General features: G+C 42.0%; 2 long non-coding RNA genes across 3 annotated transcripts in view; one reads left to right on the top strand and one right to left on the bottom strand.

Moving 5' to 3' along the window:
• Positions 1-6,968: 6,968 nt before the first annotated feature.
• On the top strand, positions 6,969-11,828 carry LOC309367789. Its single transcript, XR_014167362.1, has 2 exons — positions 6,969-8,559; positions 9,340-11,828. It is a non-coding gene; the product is annotated as an uncharacterized lncRNA (long non-coding RNA).
• A 74-nt stretch (positions 11,829-11,902) lies between these two features.
• LOC309367764 overlaps positions 11,903-17,042 on the bottom strand; it is a 34,478-nt gene continuing 29,338 nt past the window's right edge. For both annotated transcript variants that reach the window (XR_014167334.1, XR_014167335.1), the window contains one exon: positions 11,903-12,374. This is a non-coding gene — a long non-coding RNA (uncharacterized lncRNA). The remainder of the gene's footprint in view (positions 12,375-17,042) is intronic.

The following is a 17,042-nucleotide window of genomic DNA, read 5'->3' as shown; positions in this document are numbered from 1 at the left end:
GTATTTTGACCTTTGTTGAGTCTTGTATGAAATGACTTGGATCCAGATATATCAAACTGATATGCAGGAGGAAACATAGCCTCCACCAGATTTTGCATTTCTCTTAGAAGTGTGATGCCTGAAACTATGATCTGGAGAGATGCTGCCAGTGGGAGAATGCACCCTTCCATATGTTATTGGACTATGGCTTCCATCATCCTCTGCCACTGTCCACACTGGCTGCTTCCAGCATCATCTTGAGGGCCACAGCTTCCCCTTCACTGGGCTAGATAGATCAATGGTCAGTGTAAGGATGCTTCCCACATTCCTATATTCTCCTTTTCTCTCCTTCCAGTTCACTGCTGCAGCGCTAAGACTGGTAGTCTGAAAATCTATTTTGCACATGTGTCCTTTTCTGCTGTGAAAACCAGCTTGGTTTTCATACCCCTGTGTGTCTGTAACAGTTTAGGAGTGGAAGAACAACTCAAATCCTAACCTTTACAACCTCAGGAAAAAGAAACGCAAGCAATCCCTCTATCTGTTGCTTAATTTAAAGTACTAGCCCTCTTTGGCGAAACACATCTCCTCAATTAGGACATGTTCTTTTCAAAGAAATCTATACTTCTTGCATAACACTACTTCAAAGAACAGAGGTTTTGCCCCACCCCCACCCCCCGGTGTGGCATCCTTTAAATACAATTATGAGCAGTTAACATGAGTAGTCTTGCTTGCTGTAACATTCTGAATTCTCTTGTGAATAATTGGCAGTGCCAGAGAGGGATTTACATTACAGCCCAGTACAAGGTTTCTTTCCACTTTCTTTTGAAATAAAAATAGCCTCTGGGAAATTCAGGGGTTTGCCACTCCCTCCTTGCAATTGCTTCAGGGGAAAGGAGGGTGCAAAGGTTGCCAGTTAAACTATGGATTTTATGGAACACCCCTCAGTCAGAGGAACATGGTGTGCTACATTTAAAAGGATATTTGACAATGTGGTGTTTTGAAGGAAAAAAGATTTATGATCCTTCTCATCTCCCAGCCACTGGCTGTTGCTGCTTTGGCAGGCTGCTCACAAAATATAAGTAATTAAAAATACTTCATATCAAAATGGTTTGAATCCAAAGGGCAATGAAATGAAGCAAATCTAAAATTCCATGTGGAGGGGGAGTAGGGAGGAGCCTTTGGCCAGCTGTACTCACAGAGGTGCCCATTTTCAGGCTTTCGGTTCTACTGGCAAAGGGCAGGCAGGCTGGTTACAGCAGTCTTTGAGACAGGGCAGAGACATGGTGGTCCTCCTCCTCCTCCATGAATTCATGCGTGTGTAGAGAAGGTGTGGAGGAGCCTGCGGTGACTGGCAGGTGAGGCTGCCAGCTGAGGCTTCTCTAGTAACTGCACAACAAGACAATATTAGGTAAGATCTGGGCAGAACACTTTGACTTAAGGGATCAACTGATCAAGCAACAGACTGCTTCCTCCTGTATAAAGCTTGATTTAAATGTGATTCCATGCTTCAAAAAAAGCCCTGTCCAACTGACCAGAATCACGTTTAAACAGAGCCCTCAGCCATAGCAGGGCCCTTTCCCAGAGGGCTCTCTGTTAACAGAGTTAGGAGAAGATATGTTTTTACTCTTTTGTAAATGCATATATATCAATACAAAACCTAAGTACACCTTTCCATTTTATCCCCCCCCCCCCATTCATAACTGCCTCTCTAGACGGTAAATAAATGATGTTGCTGATGTTTTTGAGCTTTGAGCTGCAGCAATCATAAACAGGTTTATGTGCACTTAACCTTACTTTTTGCTTTAACAACATACCCTATTTTTATTTATATCCCTGTTTTTCCTCCAAGCAGCTTAAGGTGAGGTATATAGTTTTTCTCCTCCCCATTTTGTCACCTCAACAACCCTGAGAGGTAGGTTAGGTTGAGAGGCAGTGCAACTGACTCCAAGGTCACCCAGGAGCTTCATGGCTGAGTGGAGATTTGAACCCAGGTGCTAGTCCAATACTCTAACCGCTAAACTACATGGCCCTACTTCAGATACTAGAAATCCTTCAACAATTTTCAATTCTCATTGAGATGTGTTACAAATTTGTGGCTGTTTTTATCTGCAAAATATTGGAATATATACTGTTCCATTTAATTTGCCCTCTGCAACTTCAAACTTGACTGTTAGATGAAGAAGAGAAAGACAGGGCGATTGTAAAGCATACTCTGAGCACCTGATATTTAAGGACAATTGAGAAAAGAAAACCAGTGCTATAAGATAGTAGTTTCAACACATCTACTCATTTATTTGTGCTTATTTATATACTGTATTTTTCACCTTAACTTTACAGTGTTAGTAGCTTTCATTCCCCTATATATATTAAAAGACAAATCTGAATTCAAATATTTATGTAATTACTTATTAAATCCCTCTTTCCTCCAATCAGTACAAGTTGTCATAATGACCGCTCCCTGCTTAAAATGGGGGGTGCCCTTTGCGTGGACACGTGCAGCCCCTAGACCTGGAGCGGCTCCAACAGCATAGGCTAGGCTATGCCTTCCCTCAGGTGGGATACCTGGAGGTCTCTGCCTACCTCAGTCAGTTGTCCAATCCCACCTGGGGGAAGCGTTGCCAAGGAGGCCAGGCCAGGTAGGGGAGGGATTACCTGCCCACACAAAGGAGGGAGGATCTTACCTGGGAATTCTCACTTGGCTCCAGAGCTTCTCCCACCCTACCCACCCTCAGTCAATGTCTTATGTTGCAGGTTAATTTTCCTCACATGTTTTGCAGGTTAATTTTCTTTACAGATATGCGGGCGCTGCTACGTTAAGGTCGCTGTTAAAGGGCCGGAAAGGAATTTCCCTGCATTGGCAGGTTTCGCCTTTCCCGTAGCAAAACGTCACAACTTTGGCGGTATCAGGCCTTGGGCGGAATCCTTTTGTCCATCTTCCTCTTTGCGGCGGCGATACTAGGGTTCCCCGTTAAAGGGGTTTCTGAAGGGAGGCTTTGACCGTACGCCGGAAGGTCGTCATTGCTCTCCCCTGCGGCGGCGGCGTTATGGGGGCGGCTATCTCTGCTTGAACATATGTTCTCCAGAGCCGGCCCATCCCCCCCCCCCCCACACTGGATAACCCTGATGCTCCCTAGGTCCCCGGCTGGGGACTGGGGAGGGAGAACGCCCAATGCCTGAGCCAAGGTCTACCCACATTTGTGGCCAATTTAATCCCATAGCACGTTGTCTTGAATCGTTATTCCACATGACGGGGGAGCCGCGCAGGATCTGGGGACTCCGCCTGTCCACGCAAAGGGGTTTTCCTTTATTTTATCCTTACAACAACCCTGTGAGGTAGGTTAGGCTGAGAAACAGTGAGTGGCTCAAGGTCACCTAGTGAGTTTGATGGCAGAGGAGGAATGTAACCCTGGGCGTCCCCAATCCTAGTCCAACATTTTAACCACTCCAACACCTTCTCACTGGAACCGCAATTGTTCCCCTCACACCTATGTTCATTCACCATAAATTGATAATCTGAAAAGCCCTACTGTGAGGCTATATAGCATCATTGTGCTGATATGTGCTCCTCAGCAGAAAGACTGGATGAGTAAGTTTAATTTCACTTCCATATTTTTCACTTTTATCTCTATTCCATCCTGTTTGTGCATATTTTTTTTAAGCCACACAAAATTCTCCTCTCATGAGGTGGTGTGCTGGCTGCCTGCAGGCACATTGTAAGGAGAGAGAAAAAAGAGAACTTTTCTCAGTGCCTTTTCTGCTTTTAAAAAAAGCTTCTGGTATTTGAGTATTAATAAAGCTGCCATGGGTACCAGCACAAAATGGCTGCCGTGGACAGCAATAGAAAGGGCGCTGGCACTCTGTGCTGTGAGTACTGTCTTACCTTCTAGTCACGACCCAGAGGGCATTTGCGGTCCCACCTTTTGGTGGGCAACAACTGTGCTTGTTTATTGCACAAAGCAACTTCTAAATTTAAAAAGAAGGAAAGATTAAAAATGAAAGATTAAAACTGTACAATTTGTCTTGGTGCAATTGCTCAGATGACATGCTTTCCGATTGGCACTGTAGCCCAGGAGGCGCAGCTCAGGTGAGCTTGCTCAGGAATTTGAAGCCAGTGAATTCCTCGCACATTCAACAGCAGCTTTGTCTAATTAGAAAAAAGAACCTGCTCCTACCAGGGTGTCATAAGTTATATGCAGTATCAATCATATTTGCTCGGCAAGGTTTAAGAATAAACATGCAGCTGAGAAAGCATTTGGCAGAACAAAATTAGCATCCATCAATCTCATGGTTTGTAAGCCTTAGATTTTTATACTACGGATTAAACTGTGGGGCTAGAGAGAGACTGTTTGATTCATAATAGTGATTCTTTTCAAAGTCAAACATTTCAACAAATAGAGGAGGCAGGATCCAGGTTGCCATCTTTGAATTATTTGTGCTGGTGGTTTTGCTACTTTTGCTAATAGGATTTCAGCCTTCATTTCAATCTTATTCTAAAAAAGATAAGTCCATGCCACAGCTTCATTAAAAAAAAAAGTTTGCTGATTAATCATGTATTTTTTCATAATTTTTCCTCTTCTAAAACTTAGGCTTGTACGCAATGCTACATGATTTGGATGAAAAGAACCCCCTTAACATTTTAACCAAGCTTATGAGCAGCCTTGATTTTAGAAGGAAGCAAATTACGCTAAATAAATATGTTTGCTTTCAAATCTTTGTTCAAGCAATCTCATGCATGTGAATTTCTGCTTTCTGCTTGATGAAATTAATCAGACCTAATCAGTATTAATCACATTTACTGGGCTTATGTTTTAGGAAAACAGCTGTTAACACATTTGGCAAGAACAAAAATATACCACATATTTGTCTGTGTACTTGTGGATATGCAGTTATTCAGAGATATATATTTCCACATACCACTGCTATGTTTGGAGTAACAGTCATATATGTGGAAAAACAGATATAAAAATAGTGGGCATACACCACTCATAAGATCTTCTGGATACTGGTATGCAAAAGAAAGAAAGAAAGAAAGAAAGAAAGAAAGAAAGAAAGAAAGAAAGAAAGAAAGAAAGAAAGAAAGAAAGAAAGAAAGAAAGAAAGAAAGAGAAAGAAAGAAAGAAAGAAAGAAAGAAAGAAAGAAAATATATAACAATTTTTTATTGAAAATATTTCATTTCCCAATGCTGTTAGACTATATTGATGAGGAAAATGCTACATGTAATTAAATATATACAGCTATCTAAAAATCCAGTTAATGATATCTGTTGATCTACAGGCAGCCCCCCATTTATGCGGGGGTTATGTTCCGAGGCTCGTCTGTGTCAGTGAAATCGCGTACTGTATAATTAAAACCCATTGAAATAGCCTGCACACACCCCATTCCACTCCACCCTCATTCTGCCCCCCACCCCCTTTTAGTTCAGTGATGTCTTTATGACGTTCTTGTTCACATCTGGGTTTGGTGTGATGCGCATATACACGGTTGTGCACATATTGAATGCACATATTGAACGCACATGGGGGGCTGCCTGTATTGACAGCTTAGCACCGGAAAGATCAGAAACATTTCAATTCAGAAGACTAATAAGTTCAGATGCACAAATGGGATACTTTTGATAGACAAGCTGTCACAACAGGTCAATTATAGGAGACAAAAATATAAAAACACAAACATACATAGCCTAGTAACAAACAAAAACAGCACACATAGACACAATTTAAAAGGCCATAGATTGTTTAATTAGCCAAAGGCCTGAGAGAAGAGGAATATTTTTGCATGACACCTAAAGATGTATAATCTTCAGACAAATTGTGGAGCCACTGCAGAAAAGGCCCTTTCTCATGTTGCCATCCTCTGCAGGAAGCACATGAAGAGCAGCCTCATGATAATAGCAAAATTCGGATCAGTTCAGATGGGGAGCAGCAGTCCTCGAGGTTATAATTATGAAATGTTATCATTGTGTAACACCTTGCATAGCTCAGTTGGTAGAACATGAGACTTCTAATCTCTGGGTTGTGGGTTCGTGCCCCACATTGGGCAAAAGGATTGCAGGGGGTTGGACTAGATGACAGTCATGGTCCCTTCCAAATCTACAATTCTATGATTTCCCCTTTACTAATTTATGTATGTAAAAAAGGGGGGCACACTGTACACATGTTCTTCAGCAAGCATGTAGGAGGTTCTGAAGGCTGGCAGGTCAGTGGTTTCACCATTCTTGCAGAGGCTACTTTTCACTAATTCCAGTTTTGCTTTCTAGGACCCATCATTCCTGCCTTTAACAAATCGAGATCTGTTCCGCACAAAGCTTCCCATGCAGTCCAGGGTCTCACAGCTATTGCCCAGTTGCTCACTTTTTAATGGTTCTGTAATCAGTTATCAAAGACAGGAGTGCCTGGTGTGCTGTGGTCCATGGGGTCACAAAGAGTCGGACACGACTAAACGACGAAACAACAACAATCAGTTATCATTATAGTAGCACCCCAATGACTGGTCCAGGGGTGTCAACTTGGAAAAAAATATTGGGGGGGGGTAAGTAAGCCCTGCCCTGCATAATCAATCACATGATGCAACGCATGGACACCATTTGAATGGCAATACCCACCATCAATGCGGGGGGGGGGGGGGACGGGACTGAATACCACTTGGCCTCTAGGAGTTGGGTCCTGCAGAGTGGCCTAAATTCCTATAGCATACTAGGCAAAACTGTATACTTGTAACTCATAAAGCTCCAAGCTGCTTAAGAACTGAGTACTTTAGAATTACCCCTCTTTCCTTCCATAATCTCCACAGTCTGCAGAAAACAACATATTTGATCACTCCGCCGATGGAGCAGGGGTGGGATAGATAGATGAGAGAGAGAGATGCCAATTTTACTGGCTCCTGCCCCAATTTCTGTATGCCTGGCAGCAACTTGAGCTCTAGATGCTAGCTAATGTCTATCTCATGAAAAGATAGACATTAGTTAACATTAGATAGACATTAGCTTTTTCAAACCTCACTTAATTAGGTCCGCTATAGAAGCAACAGCAACGATAGCAGCACTCTGGCTATGGTGTGGAAGGGGTTTTTAATACTAGCAGGGGAAAAACAGGGGTTTCATAATGTCCACCTTTTCTTTAAAGTTAGCATTTATAAGTCCCATAAATTCATATCTGGGCCTTATCCTAGCAAACATTTCCAGCATTTGCTGGAATAATAAATTGACTTAAAGCAATAATCCGAAATGTTATCTGCAATAGCAGTTACTGCTCACCACCTGCCAGATTTGGCCTCCACTGCTTCCCTTTGTGTTCAAAACATAAGAAACCAGAAGACAAAAGAGCATCAAGTAATCTACCAGAAAAAACTCTCTAGGAGGGTCCATTACAAGGCATCAAAAGAAAGCCATAAAAATTCAAAAATTCCATCTGAAATACACTAACGCAACAACTGTACCAGTGGCTTCAAAATATCACTCCTGGAACATATAGGTAAATGAATACCAGAGAATTATTCCAATACGTCTTCCCAAATGTTTCAAAATGAATTCTGAATATCCACCCTCATAAGTTGCATAAGGGTGTGATGAGAGAAAAGTTTCAATTTCTTGCTGTACTCGTTACATCTCCCTGCAGCCATAAGTGATCAAAACAAATGTTAATGCTGTGATGCCCAGTATTCTATTGAAGACTTTGCACTTCCACTGCCCAAAATGCTTTTCCCCCTCCCTGGGACGGGGAAGAGGTGCATTCCACAGTATGAGATCCTGTGATCTATTATACCATTAAAATGTTCTTATTTCTCTCCAGAGTGTTAGAAAAACATTTGCTGATCAATAGACTAATAACAGCTTATAAGCAGAAACCACACTCTTAATGTTTGCAAGTAGAAGAAATAAAAAGAACACTGATAGCTTGTATTAAACTGGCCACAACTTTATTGAAGGAATAGGCCAATAACATGGCAGTTATGAAGAACATTGTGGAGTGGAATGGCTATAACCCTTTCTGTGAAGCTGCCTAGGAAGACTGTGTAGGAAAGGTCCTAGAACATATAAATCAACAGTCGGTCTATGAGCATTTAAGAAAAGGATGCTGTGATTACTAAGACCCAGCATGGGCTTCTCAAAAATAAGTCATTCCAAACCAATCACACTGCTTTTTTTTATGGAGTTGCAAACTTGGTGGATCAGGGGAATGCTGTGGGCATAGTGTATCTTGATTTTAGTAAGGCTTTTGAGAAAGTGATATTCTTGCGAGGAAGCTAGTAAAATGTGGGTTGAACAAGGTAACGGTTAGGTGGATTTGTAGCAGGTTGACTGACTGAACCCAAAGAGCACTCATCAATGGTTCCTCGTCATCCTGGGGGAAAGTGACAAGTGGGGTGCCGCAGGGTTCCATCCTGGGCCTGTCGTTGGTCAATGTCTTTATAAACAAATTTATAAATACCTCATCAAATTTGCAGATGACACCAAACTGGGAGGGGTAGCTAATGCCACAGAGGACAGAATCAGGATTCAAAATGATTTTAACAGATTGAAGAACTGGGCCATGTGCCTTTTGGAATGTTGCCAAGTAAGAATCCAAATTGAGATTTCAAAAGTTTATAGTTAAATGAATGGCTTGGCTTGGATATAATGTGGAAGTGATTATATATCCCGCCTTGCACCACAATTCCCAAATAACATTGTGGCTTGTTTCTTCCCTTTGTTATAGGTGTTGTCACATTAGTCTGTAAAGGTGGGGAACTTTTATTATGTCCAGCCAATTCTTAGCAACCTGCTTTTATTTGCGAATTAATATTGGCTTCCTAAGTTAGACCCCCCTCCCCAAAAAATATTGCAGCTGAAAAATCACAATTTAGCATCATTAGACATTGTTGCACATACACTCTTTCAAATCACATTCTTTGGTGTGATTGCAGTACTATGTTAACAGGAATACCCACTGTCATGTCAAAAACTACAATGCTCATGCCAGCTTATGTTAGGGTCAAAGGGCTCTGTCACTTGCAGGTCTCTGGGAAGATCACCCTAAGAGACAGCATTCTGCCATTTTAAGCTAAAAGGGACCACCTTGTTTACTCTACATTGTATACCTTGTTACCCTCCTGTTGGAGAAAGTTGAATAATTCAAATCCCAATCCCCTACCCTTTGCTAATATTTCATTCCATTTTTATTTCTAGCTCCCAGCTTTGATTTAAAAAACAACAACTTTTGGGTTCACAGTATTAATCTGCAAAGAAGGGAGGGATGTGAAATTGGAAGGGAATCCGTATTTTTGTGACACAAAAGTCAGATGTTTGGTAACCATGGGTATGGAACATGTGAAACAGTTCTCTCCACTCCCAGATCCCAATATGTGCTGGTCTGGTGATTGAGTAACATCATTCTGAAAGTCTAAGTAGTACACAGGTAGGGCTCCCTCTATGTCAGTGATGGCCAAACTTGGCCCTCCAGCTGTTTTGGGACTACAACTCCCATCATCCCAAGCTAACAGGACCAGTGGTCAGGGATGATGGGACTTGTAGTCCCAAAACAGCTGGAGGGCCAAGTTTGGTCATCTATGTGCTCTATGTTGATAAGAATCCTGATTGACCTGGGCTACCATCCCCTATGTATGTAAGTAACTTTCAGACTCATGCTGAAAAAATCTAACACTATTCTAAGTTGCATCAACAGACGTATAGTATCCAGATCAAGGGAACTAATAGTACCTCTCTGTCCTACCTTGGTTAAGCCACACCTGGAATACTGTGTCCCATTCTGGGCACCACAATTTAAGAAGGATGTTGACAACCTGGAAGGTGTGCTGAGGAAGGCAGCCAAGATGATCAAGGGTCTGGAAACCCAGCCTTATGCAGGATGGTTGAGTGAGCAGGCTATTGTTTAGGCTGGAGAAAAGGAGCCTGAGAGAGGATATGATAGCCATCTCCAAATATCTGAAGGGCTGTCACATGGAAGATGGAGCAAGCTCGTTTTCACCTGCTCTGAAGGGTATGACACAAACCAATGGCTTCAAATTTCAAGGAAGGAGATTCTGACTCAACATCAGGAAGAACTTTTGGACAGTAAGAGCTTTTTGAAAGTAGAACATACTCCCTTGGGAGGTGGTGAATTCTCCTTTATTGGAGGTTTTTAAGCAGAGGTTGGATGGCCATCTCTCATGGATGCCTTAGCTGAGATTCTTGCATTGCAGAGGGCTGAGTTCCTTCCAGCTCTATGATTCTATGATTTGCAAGTCTGCCAAGGGGTATGGCTGGTAAGTACTTCCATGTCTACTGGGCAGGACTAGCCCAAGCATTAAAAAAAGAGGCCCCTTCAGCCATGAAGTGTTTTGTACTGCTGAGAGGTGACTGCAGTCATCAGTGCAGGCTAGCAACTAGGAACAGTGACTGCAGCAACTATATTTAAGGCTCTGAAGGCAGGTTTTAAAGGCACTGTGAAATGAGATTAATTACTTGTTGATAATTCATACATCTGCTTGATTTGTTAGCTAGTAGCAAAATTTTATTTTTATGATTAATAAATAAGAGCTTTACATACACCAGTGTTTAGTCTTCCAGATTCTGAGCTCTGACCACCTGAAATAAAAATAATTATCCATATTTGTGAAAGTGCCCAGGAGTGCAAACTTGGAAACCCACTCAAGGAGGTGAGAAACACAATTCACCTACAACTTTTTTTTAAAAAAGCTAAAAATCTATCTTATACTGAGTCAGGCCATTGGTCCATCAAGCTCCATGTTGTCTTCTCCATTTGAAACTGGCCAGATTCTGAGGCAAAGGTCTAATAAACCGCTGCTACCCAATATCCTTTAATTGGAGATACTAGGAAATAATTAACCTTGAGATTGCTTGCATGCTTTACTGCTGAGTTATGTCCCCTTTACAGAGAACAGGGCAAGATGTAAACATGACAGGTATCTGTGAAGTGTCAGAATATTTAAAATCAGCAGTCACTGTGTCCCAAGAATAACTCTGGTGATGCTGTCACGTCACTTCAATTACTGCGTCAAACTGATAATCTGAATTCATTGAGCAGTAAAAGGACTTTTATAGAGGAGAAAACACAAACCACCAAACCAACACCACCACCAGTTTGAAGAGGCACTTAAGTATTATACGTTAATGCCTATGATGTATAATACTATTGCTATGTCTTTGGCCACCTCTCAGACATGAAGGTACATTAGAGATTTCATGGCATATCGGCCACTTAGGCATATTGTGCCAAACACTGAAGAAATGCATTAGAAACCTAGGCATAATATTACACTTCACTGATTCCATGATGTTTCAGCATTTGGCAGTGCAAAAAGATGTATTTATCTTCTGCTGGTGGGCAGCTGGTGACCTCATATTTTGATTTCAATATAGCTTACTTTGATTCCTCAGTCCAGCTCAAAGCTTCATTGGGCACACTACAACTATTAGGATAGATGCCCTGGGCACACTCTGTCTAATAGCTGTGGATATTCTCTATTCATTTAGGCCTTTATAATCCCATGCAGAACTTTTGCCAACAGCAAATGGGCATCTTAACCCAAGAACGAAGGCATTGGAATACAGCTTTACTAGATACTGCATGTTCTCATAACAATTCAGGACAAGTAAACATGCCCCTCATCAGACAGAAAGTTGACAGGTATCTGTGAAGTGTCAAAGTATTCAAAATCAACTGTTACTATTTCCCAAGAATAACTTTGGCGATGGTGTCATGTCACATCAATTATTGCATAGAGGCCTTCCTTTTATAAATCAGATATGATTTCCCATGTGCCCATCAACAGTGTCAGAGTAGTACACTATGCCAGGTTGTAGAAACATCTCTGACTACAGCATACACAGTATAAGATTTATTTATTTATTTATTTATTTAAAAAAAAGAACAGCCAGTTAAAGATCCACAAATCTCAGAAATGGGAAGCTAGCACGAAATCAGCAAGAAATCGTGCACTGTCACCAATGGTGCAATGCTTGCAGCCAGCCTTCCTTTGCACACACACGTTTAATTGGTCTTTCAAGCCTAAATCTAGATGGGGAGGATGTACTGCCAAGGACAAGTAAAGGGCCCCCTTGCTCCTGTATTGTTTTACAGAGCAGCTGAGCTTTTGGCCACTTCCATTAATCCATTTATATTTCAGCACATTTGTAGACCAGTGCCTCTTCCCTTCCAAACGGCAGGGACACGCAAAATATCAGGTTAGACAATTAAGCTCATTTATCTTAGCCCACACATCTTTTCTATTGCAAGTGATGCAAGAGAGTGCAAACTGAAGCAGAGAAGTGTTGTACCGGAAGAGTGTACTTATCAATTGTTCTTCTTTTCAGCTTGCCACATTGTCCTTCCCAGCCTGTTTTATCCGCACCAAGCAGCTCAGGTTCCAAAGCAAGTCCAGGTGTCCTGATGGGTTTCTGTTGGTGGAAATGTCAACACAATACTGATGAAACCGATTCTAGTAAAGCCAGAAACACATAAAACATAAAGTATAAGTATAAATACTTAGGATTATAAGGGAGGAAGTTTTCATTGTTCATAAGCTGTGTTTCAATGAACATCCTGTTTCAAGTGATTACATGTTTTTTGTGAACATTTACATATTTAGTTACATTTTTTGTGTGTGGGCTGGCTAAACCCTCTTGATTAACCCATAAACTGCACTGATACCTTTTACGTCACATCATCAGTTGCTGTTCTTAAAGAGATTAACAATTATTATTTTTACATGCTGTATTTGCTGGTCTTTGGTTAGTCCCATTTTTTTGTCATGGCCTTTTTTATTTAATTGTTTTAAACATGTTAAAATGTCACACGAGTGCTTTTGTTACTGAGTTTCTACAGCTATGTCAAGTTGAATACTTATGATTTTCCCCAGTAAGACAATTCAACTTAAAAAGTATTGGTCCTTAAGAGACTCTTTAAAGTGCATCTTTTCATGTGCTCTCCTTTTTCTTCATCCCTCAGTGACTTCAACATGTATCTCAGGGGCAACCTAAAGCTCTCCAAATGTCTTTGGACTCCAGAGGTGAAACACTGTGACTGAAAATGTTCACAAACAATCTTTTTTAAAGTACTTGGGGCGCTGTCAGGAGGGCAATTCTATGAAAGTGCCATATTTGTACAGAAAACATTTGGTTAAGAACACTTTAATCCGAAAATGTCCTGCATGTAACCAAAATGTATTGACACCTGATTTGCACTGTTACAAAAATGGATGTCCATACATTTCTTTAAAGGTAATTCTACATATATCCTAATTTAGAATCAAAGTTTCCAGGTAGAAATGCATATGAAATATATTTTAGATTATTTTCTGTTTCTATGATATAGGTGAAAATATATTAATAAACAGACATGGGGAAGGAGATACAGTGGTACCTCGCAAGACGAATGCCTCGCAAGACGAAAAACGTGCAAGACGAAAGGGTTTTTCGTTTTTTGAGTTGCTTCACAAGATGATTTTCCCTATGGGCTTGCTTCGCAAGACAAAACGTCTTGCAAGTTTGTTTCCGCTTTCTTAAAACCGTTAATACCAGGGTGCATCCGTGCTTCGCAAGACGAAAAATCCGCAAGACGAAGAAACTTGGAGAATGAATTAATTTCGTCTTGCGAGGCACCACTGTAGTTACTAGTAGTATGGCTGCAAAATTTGTGTTGATGGATGTAGCAGCAAAATGGATAGTAATAATGATAATAATAATTTTATTTATATCCCACCTATCTTGCTGGGTTTCCCCAGCCACTCTGGCTGGCTTACAGTATATCTAAAAACACCCAACTGTTAAAAACCTCCCTATATAGGGCTAATAGTGTGTCACTAGAGATGTAAAAAGCAGAAAGGTAATTTGGGGCCTAATAATATTTGACAGGGTCATATTAATCATACCTTTCCTTTTTATTTTACACTCACTGAAATTAAAAAGCTAGAAAAACTGTCATTTTGTTCTCCTAATCAGTTCTAAATTTCTATTCTGGCCACCCTGACTGGTGAAAGCATTCTTAGGTTTCAGACAATGGTATTTCTTAGCCCCACCTGAAGACACTTGGGATAGCACCAGGAAGTTTCTGTTTGAGCTATGCTCTTTCTTTCCCTCACCTCAGATAGTTTTTAGCACAAAGCGTGTTCTCCTTCATAGAGAGCACGTGTTGCAGTGGGGTCTAGCAAGACATCCCACTGTTGCTGGGCGGGTAAAGGTAGTTGGCCATCATTGCGATTGGGCTCCTCTTGTCATTGGGGAGAAGTTGATGTTGCCATTTTGTGATTGACAGTCTAATATTCTCTGCACAGAGTGTTGAGCTTCCTCTTTTCGCTGTGCACATCGGATCATCTGCCCACCCTCCCTATATTTAGGGTTGTTGCGTTGACCTTGCTATGCCTGTCATGGGGTTGTCTGCTCTTGGGGCAGGGGCCGGGTAGGAATTTTGTCCATTTGGCTGATTGGCTGGTGCCATTTGGTTTTTGCCTACTGTGTAGCAAATCGTCACAACTTGTAAGGTTGTGGTTAGGTAGGCATTGGTTAAAATTGGTTGGTGGAGGGGTATGGATTCGACTGTGCCTGCCCCTCCAAAATGCTGCTGCTGCTGCAAGGGTTTTCCGTTAAAGGAGACTCCCCATGCTTTTGTCCGAAACCCCCTGGCAAGGGGCTAGAGCCACGCAAGAGCCCCTGGGAGCATTTGCGGAGAGGTGAGGGAATTGTACCCAGCTCCATCTTTCTCCCCAAAATGTTTTCCCTTTCTGACTTTTGCAGGTGTGCAAATGTCAGTCTGTCCCCGTGCGGGGTTAGATAGTTGCAACCAATGCCTAAGCAACCACTCACATTTCTTGAATTTTAATAAGGTTGCTGCCAAAATTATGCCAAAAACCTTAACAAAAATTCTGTGTGAATTGTGTTTTATTGGGGTGGCTTGGGGATCTTGATACACAACCCAAATAAATAAAGAATGGCAGTTGACTCTGTTTCTTCTACTTGTCTAATCCAGTGTTTTCCAACCTTTTTCCGACTGTGGCCCCTTCTGACCTTGTTTCCTTCATGTGGCCCCCCCCCCCGGCATAGCCAGTGGGGCAGAGGGGCAGCTGACCCCCCCAATAAGTAAAAATCAATACAAATCAGAGGTTCTCCCCCCTCAATAAAAGCCTGTCCCCCTATCAAAAATCCTGACTATGCCCATGCCCCCCATCCTACCAGTAGAAAAGTAGCTATTTAAATGTTTTGTTTGCAAATAGAACATGTTTTATTTATTATTTATTTATAATGTATACAAAATACAATTACATAAAATGATAGGAACATAATGAAATATTGTTGAAGCAGAAAAACATAGAATCATGGAATCATAGAGCTGGAAGACGCAGAAGGTCGTCTTTCAGGTCCAACCCCCTGAAACGCAGGGAACTCAGCTCAAGCATCCGGGACAGACGACCATCCAAGCTCTGCTTAGAAACCTCCGAGGAAGGAGAGTCCAGAACCTCACGAGGGAGATCCATCTTCCATGCATTATAAAAAGTAACAGAAGGGAAAGTCAAACTTGGGGGTCATTTGAGCTAAGTGTTGGACCCATGCCGCTCACCCCAGCAGCTCCCCAAAAGCTTGCCGGCCCTGGTCCCATGACAGGGATTGGACGAAATCGTGGCAAGCCCCAGGATTCCTTTAACGGAATTCCCTTCAGCGCAATAGGAGGGGCAGGCACAGCCTATCCTGACCCCTCCACCACCAGCATATTATAACCAATGCCTAACCGCAACCTTACAAGTTGTGACGAATTGCTGAGTAGTAGGCAAAAACCAAATGGCACAGCCAATCACCAAATGGCAAAATTCCTAGTAGCCCCTGCTCCAAAGCAGACGACCCCATGACAGGCAAAGCAAGGTCAACCGGAAAAGAGGGTGGATGGGCGGGTGATCCGATGCACTCTGCAAAGAGAAACCAGAGTGCGCCAATATTTAAAGACTATGGTCCCACCCACCCAATTTGCAACATACAATTTGCCCCAGCAACCCGGTTATCCAATCACAATGCCAGGCAACAACTATTAACCTGCCTGGCAACAAGAGGCCTGGCCTGGCGGCCCACACCGCAACACGTGCTCTCATTTATTGGAGAACACGCTTTACCAATGTAACTTGCACATCATAAGCACATGGCTTCCCCTTTTCTGGGAACTATTTTTTATGGGTGCTGGAAATTATATTATGGGTGGGTAAACAATAATTCCCAGGAAGCCATGACTATTAAAGTGGTATACATAAATGTGTTTTAAATGTATGGTGTGGATGTGACCTAAAAACCTATTTAGAAGCATGATTTTCATTGATTTATCTATCAGTTAAACCAACCAGAGCTTGCACATTTAGAGGGGTTGGGGCTTTTCTGCACCAATTACCTTGTCATTTGTTGATTCTACTTCTGGATAATCAGAAACCATCCATTAGCTTGCAATAGTGTCTGCTTTGAAGTATTGCATCTGGCAAAACTGCTTTTGTGGGTCAAACACACACACTCCAGAGGGGCACTTGGGGCAAGAGGGTTCACTGTGGATGGGGTGAGCTTTTGCCTTTTCAACCGTATTGCTCTTTTCCTGGTGGGAAAGGATGGGTTAAATTAAAAGCAATAAATAATGTTCCTTGTTTCTTGTAGCAGGTGGTGGACGGCTTGTAAACCAGTCCCATCACTCCCTGCAAGGGAGGGAGAGGATTATAGTGACCTGCTGGGATCCTCCAGTCTTTGCTGGACCCCACGGTAAAAGATCTTTGGGGGTGGCAGCCAGTGGAGGGCTCAGGGGGAGAGCTGAATCGTTGTGGAGGCAGCTGCTTGGGTTGAACTGTGCCCACAATTCTCATAATTTAAGACAGGATTGCCTGCAAAGAAATGTTTCCTTGTCAGAAACAGAGAAGCAGCAAGCAGCAATTTAATGATTTTGATTTTACAATTAACTGTTGAACTGATAATTCTGCATGAATAGCATGGAGGAGCCAGCAAACACCATGCATCACATGAAGCTGCCATTTGCAGAATTGTGGCATCTGAATATAGACTGCATTTTTAATCAAGACTTATATTGGCTTATATCTTGATCAGGTTCCT

Source organism: Podarcis melisellensis, assembly GCF_964234715.1.
Source record: "Podarcis melisellensis genome assembly, chromosome: 4".
NCBI classification, from domain to species: domain Eukaryota; kingdom Metazoa; phylum Chordata; class Lepidosauria; order Squamata; family Lacertidae; genus Podarcis; species Podarcis melisellensis.
The sequence above is the reverse complement of the archived record's forward strand: the minus strand, read 5'-3'. Positions and strand labels throughout refer to the sequence as shown.